We start from the raw sequence: 6,006 nt of genomic DNA, 5'->3' as shown, positions 1-6,006 counted from the left end.
GGATCAAATCCACCCCTTGGTTTTTTTTTTTGTTGTTTTTTTTTGAGGCACAGTCTTGCTCTGTTGCCCAGGCTGGAGTGCAATGGTGCGATCTCAGCTCACTGCAACCTCTGCCTCCCGGGTTCAAGCGATTCTCCAGCCTCAGCCTCCCGAGTAGCTGGGATTACAGGCACCCGCCATCATGCCCGGCTAATTTTTGTGTTTTTGTAGAGATGGGGTTCCACTATGTTGGCCAGGCTCGTCTCGAACTCCTGACCTCAGGTGATCCACCCACCTCGGCCTCCCGAAGTACTGGGATTACAGGCATGAGCCACCATACCTGGCTTCACCCCTTACATTTAAAATGAGTCCACAGAGCCCTGGAGGATCACAGCAGCCACTGTCCCATGGTCAGCAGAGCCATGACTGGGACCCAGGCCCCTGCCCCTTCTCTCACAGGCATGGAGGGAGCTAGGCCACAGGCACCAAAGCGGGATTTGTCCTATAGCAGGACTGACTCTCACAGAGACTGTTCTCCTGTGTAGGAGATAAGGGGGTCCCCACCACACCTAGTCCAAGGTCTGAGAGCAATGTGTAGATGCTATGCAGATGCAGAACAGGAAATGGTGCAGCATCCACACCCCAGCAGAGTACCTGGGAGGGGGACACATGGTCAGTACCTGGGACTTCCCTGGGATGCCGCCTCTCCCCTGGCCTGCCGCTACCTTTTGCAGCTGCAGCTGTTTTACTGCTTCCAGCAAGGGTGGGCAATCCTGAGGTTGATAGAAGCCTAGGGAAGTACTGTGAGCTTTGACACTGACCAGGGGATCAAAGTGGGCCACTGCAGGTTGAGGAACCTGGTCTGGTGATGGGTGCAGGCCAGACAGACACTGAGATAGAGAAACCCAGAGCTCTGGGCAATGTGAAAGGAAAATAAGTCTCAGGTTTCCCAAATCACTAAGCTAAAGGGAAAAGTCAAGCTGGGAACTGCTTAGGGCAAACCCGCCTCCCATTCTATTCAAAGTTATCCCTCTGCTCACTGAGATAAATGTGTATTTGATCGCCTCCTTTGGAAGAGCTAATCAGAAACTGAAAAGAATGCAACCATTTGTCTCTTATCTACCAAAGACCTGGAAGCCCCCTCCCCACTGTGAGTCCTTTGCTTCAAGTTGTCCTGCCTTTCCAGATCAAACCAATGCTCATCTTACATATATTGATTGATGTCTCATGTCTCCCTAAAATGTATAAAACCAAGTTGTGCTCAGACCACCTTGGGCACATGTCATCAGGACCTCCTGAGGCTGTGTCATGGGCGTGCGTCCTTAACTTTGGCAAAATAAACTTCTTAAACTGATTGACAGCTGTCTCAGATATTCGAGGTTCACAGCAAGAAGAGATTTTATTTGCATTTCAGGGGACACAACAGGCTTGTTTTGTTCCACATGGACCGTAGCTGACAGATGAAGAAAGGGGTAAGGAATCCGTCAATACAAAAGTGAGTTTCCTGTGTTATCTCTGATTGAGGCAGGGATCTCAGATGTCCATTTATCAGAGGCTTTGGGTATCAAAGCTTGGGGGTGTTCCAAAATAGGTTAACAAATTAGGGTGCCTTTTATATATTTATATTATTTTTTATTTAAACAAATTTTAAAGTTTTATTTAGGTAAGAACATTTAACATGAGATTTACCCTTTCAATAATGTTTAAATGTACAACACAGTATTATCTACAGGCACAATATTGCTCAGCGTTGCTCTAGAACTTATTTGTCTTGTCTTCTATGAACCTCGAAAAGTTGAGACAGGTCTCAGTTAATTTAGAAAGTTTATTTTGCCAAGGTTGAGAACTTGCTCGTGACACAGCCTCAGGAAGTCCTGAGACATGTGCCCAAGGTGGTCAGAGTACAGCTTGGTTTTATACATTGAAGGAGACATGAGACGTCAATCAATATATGTTTGAAGTACATTGGTTCGGTCTGGAAAGGTGGGATAACTTGAAGCAAAGGCAGGAAGACTGGAAGCAGAGAGGGAGCTTCCAGGTCACAGATGGGTGATACATAAATGGTTATATTCTTTTGAGTTTCTGATTAGTCTTTCTAAAGGAGGCAATCAGATATGCACCTGTCTCAGTGAGCAGAGGAGTGACTTTGAATAGAATGGGAGGCAAGTTTGCCCTAAGCAGTTCCCAGCTTGAGTTTTCTTTAGTGATTTTGGGGGCCCAAGATATTCTCCTTTCACATTGCCCCCCTTTTTTAAAAAAAATCTTTTGGAGAAAGCATTTTACAAGAAAATGAATCTCTGGTCTCAAGTTTCATCTGATCTCTCATGGCTAGGATGGTTTATTTCTAGATGGGTAGGTCTAGAAAGCTCCTTTTTAGCAGGTTATGAAGTCTCATGTCCTGTGAAGAGAAAATAGGAAGAGAAAGGGAGAAAAAACAGAAACAAAAGAACAATCCTGGAAAAAAAAATCGATATATAGACCACATTACTCTGAAGTCCATATATTAATAGGCAGGTATGAAAGTGGCTTATGTATGTAAATAGGTTACTGTTATTTTCTTCTGAAGCTTAAGTTCTCTGGCTTCAGTTCACAGGGTTTTAAAAAAGCACAGCTTAGTTTTCAGTGACTCCAAATTAGGAAAAATGAAAAAGAGAAGGAAAAAAAATTGAAAACGTTATTTTGAAGACTTGTAGCCAAGAAAAATTAGAATTTGGTCCAAACTGTAGAAAATAATAAAAATTGGAAAAAACATTAGGCAAGACTAGAATCTAACAACAGGTGTACAATCATTTTGAAACAATTTTTTTCTCTCTCCAGTTTCCCATTTTACTAAAGACAAATCATGGTAAGACTGGTTCGCTTATTATACTTGACCTAATTATTTGTATACAGTGCAGCAAGAATAATTAGTTTTTACATAGGCTTTTAAATTGGCTTTGATGGGACTTTGTTCCATAGGAGGAATCTCAGATAAGACTTTTCTAAAGCCAGGCCCAGCCATGGGTTGTGTCATCAAACACCCATGAGTTGGGTGAAATTTCCTTTTCTCTTGAGGTTCCAAGATAAATCTGGGGCTTCTACACCTGTCAGAAAGTGACGTTCTTTACTTACCACAGGTCACAAACCCTGTATAGGGACTGTGTACACAAAATATGAGGCCAGTTTTTCCAAGGGCTTTATTGGCTCCATAAATCAAGTTTGATTCCTTAAAGGAAAGCACATCATTCCAGTCAAAGCTTTGGTAAAATAACCAGTTTCTCCAGTTGGGTCCTGTTACAAATGAAAACAGATTCTTATTGCACTTATGCAAATAATTGTATTGCCATAAGTTAAGAATACTCACAAGTAGTTTCCAATTCTGGAGAAATCAGGTAGAGAGAAACAAATATGCTCTAAATTTTGTTCATAAGAGTACACTAAATGGTTAAAAGCTGTCAATAGCTCAAAAGAAAAGTTTTCAGACTCAGAAAAACAAAACAAAGGATCAGCAAACATATTAAGCAAAAAGTAAAAAAGATTGGTTAAGTCCATGCAGTTAATTCCTGTTCTGCTTGATACTCATGAACATTTTAGCTCTCCATGAGTCCTGAAAGTTTTTCCTCTGTTCTGATGTCACAGTCTCCAAAGTTATCAGAAACCTGTATTCAAGAGCTCCTGTTGGAGATTTATAGTTGATTATAAAATCACCTTCTAAAGAGGACCAAAACAAGACAACGATTGTCCATTGATGAAAAAAAAGTTTTAAGGGAGCCATAGTTAAAAGACACAATTGACAAGGAAATTAGTTACCTCCATGGCACACAATTTTAATATAACAATTATGATTATTACTGATAATGTACACTAAGTTATATCAGAATTACAGGAGTTTCCCATAATTTTGGAACATATACCAATAATATATTTATACAAATACAGCCCAAAGAAAACCAAACACCATTTTGTATTTGACAATGCTTCCTGTATAATTTTTTATACCAAATAAGCCACATTATGTCATTTTTGAACTTTGGCGAACCTAATGCCTTAAAGGATTAATTAGGTTAGAAAAAGACATAATTCATAATTTGATTTTGGAAAGTTGGTCAAATATAAAAGGTTTAAAACGCTTGATATTATAAAATAGGATTACAGGTCATTGTAAAGTCATTTATTTAACCAAAGTGATAATTCAAGGATTTCAAAAAAGTGAAAACCTTCATTCTTTGAGAGAGGAGACTTCATTTTCTAAACAAGGAGCCCTAGTATAAACAGCATGAAGCCAATTACATTAGTTTTTAAAAATTTTGTAAACAATCTTCACTATATAATATAACTTCCATAAGTCTTTTATAACCTTTATAACCTTTATTAAGGAGTTGGTTAATGCTTTAAGAAAACCTTGTTAATCTGACACAGGGCTCCATATACTGGTTTTGCATCAATGTGCCTTTGACATTAATAATTAATTTGTAGAGAAACTGAACTTATTTTATCTTTCAAAATTGGCCCTTACAATCTTATGTGCCCACCTCTTCCCCAATAGTCCCTCAGTCTTGAGGAGTTGAATAGCTTTCATTTCTTGCCCTGTGTCTCAGGAATGCAGCTTATTTTGACTGGCATCTTCTATGGGGCCTGAAGATGAGGCTTTAATTGCTCTCAGTATTTAAGATTTAGCAGGACTTGGTGTCCTTTTTAGACCCAGGAGTTAAAAGCTCTGTAACTCAATGTTATAAGGACTTTAAAAGCATATACAGGAAGATACATGGATGTAATGACCTTAATTTAAAAAATTTTTTAATCTCAATTCTTTTTCCTGAGCAAACCAAAACTTAATAACAATATGACAACTTGATTATATAAAAGTTTCAGGTTTTTAAAAAATATATAGATCCTCTTATTGTGGCTTACACTGACCGTTCATGACATTGTCGGACTTTCTGATTTGTTCTGAACATCCCTCCTTTTTAAACAACCAGTTACTTTATTTTAGAACTAAATTTACCATAGAAGATTCTTTCTTATATAAAATTATTTTTCTTTAAGCTTTTTTTACCTAAAAAAATTACCTCTTTATTTGTATTACTTTCTTTACATGTTTTTTTAGTTCCTGGTTCCTTTTACCTTGTTTTATACATAAATCTTAAATAAGCTTTAAATTAGGCAAAACTTGTTCACTTTTTTTTTTTTATAAAAAAGGACACACTTCTTTTTCTTCTTTCCTTTTTTTTTTTTTTAGCAGAAATGTTTTCCTACAATATATATTTATTGGAAAACACCCAAATAGTGAAATATCTATTAATTTAATTTAACTTTCTATTCTAAATTATGACCAGTTTGTCTACAAGTATTTATCCCATTACATTTACCTAATTACTTTATTTTAGTTGTTTATGTAGATTATTTATGAAAACTGTGATAGTCATGATTTAAAGTTCTGAAACTGCCATTGCAAAATTATAACTAAGACAGTAAAAAAAAGATTTCACCTAATTGGCTTCATCTTTGTCATAACTTCCAAGCTATCCTTGTTCATTCCTGGGCATAAGCTGAATTAACGTTGGGAGGAACTTAGTTTATAGTTTAGCTTTGAAACAAAGGTGATAACAGTTCTTTCCCAAAACAAACCTACTTATTGTCTATGGACTAGGCTGCCTAAAGCCCCAGGATTAGAAGCTATGGTAATCTTACTAAATTCAAGATGCAGCTATTTTCATTAAACCCGTATCAATGTCTTATTTATTAAACTACACAAGCGAAGATCATTTTGATTTGGGCTGGGTTTATAGTTTTGTAACCCCTATGCCAAATTTTGACACCTTATAGTATTTGGCAGGGATAAGTATGAAATTGTCTGATTAATAAATGCAAACAAAAATGTATGCTGGCAATTCTTAAGACATTTCTAATATAACTTTACCAATAATTTTAAAGCTGGCTTATTTATTAAAGATTTTACTTAAGTTACATAAACTTGAAAAAGCATTTGACTAATCTTTTCTTTCTTATTATCTAATTTAAGTGGTTTTTTTTTGAGATGATGTCTAA

At 37.1% G+C, this 6,006-nt stretch overlaps 1 protein-coding gene across 5 annotated transcripts in view; it reads left to right on the top strand.

Annotated features, from left to right (window-relative positions):
- The window catches only part of C14H13orf42 (chromosome 14 C13orf42 homolog), a 123,610-nt gene that overhangs the window by 57,637 nt on the left and 59,967 nt on the right, over positions 1-6,006 (top strand). The window lies entirely within an intron of this gene.

The sequence above is a fragment of the Gorilla gorilla genome, chromosome 14, assembly GCF_029281585.2.
Source record: "Gorilla gorilla gorilla isolate KB3781 chromosome 14, NHGRI_mGorGor1-v2.1_pri, whole genome shotgun sequence".
NCBI lineage: Eukaryota > Metazoa > Chordata > Mammalia > Primates > Hominidae > Gorilla > Gorilla gorilla.
Note: the sequence above shows the minus strand (reverse complement) of the source record. Positions and strands in the feature narration are given on the sequence as shown.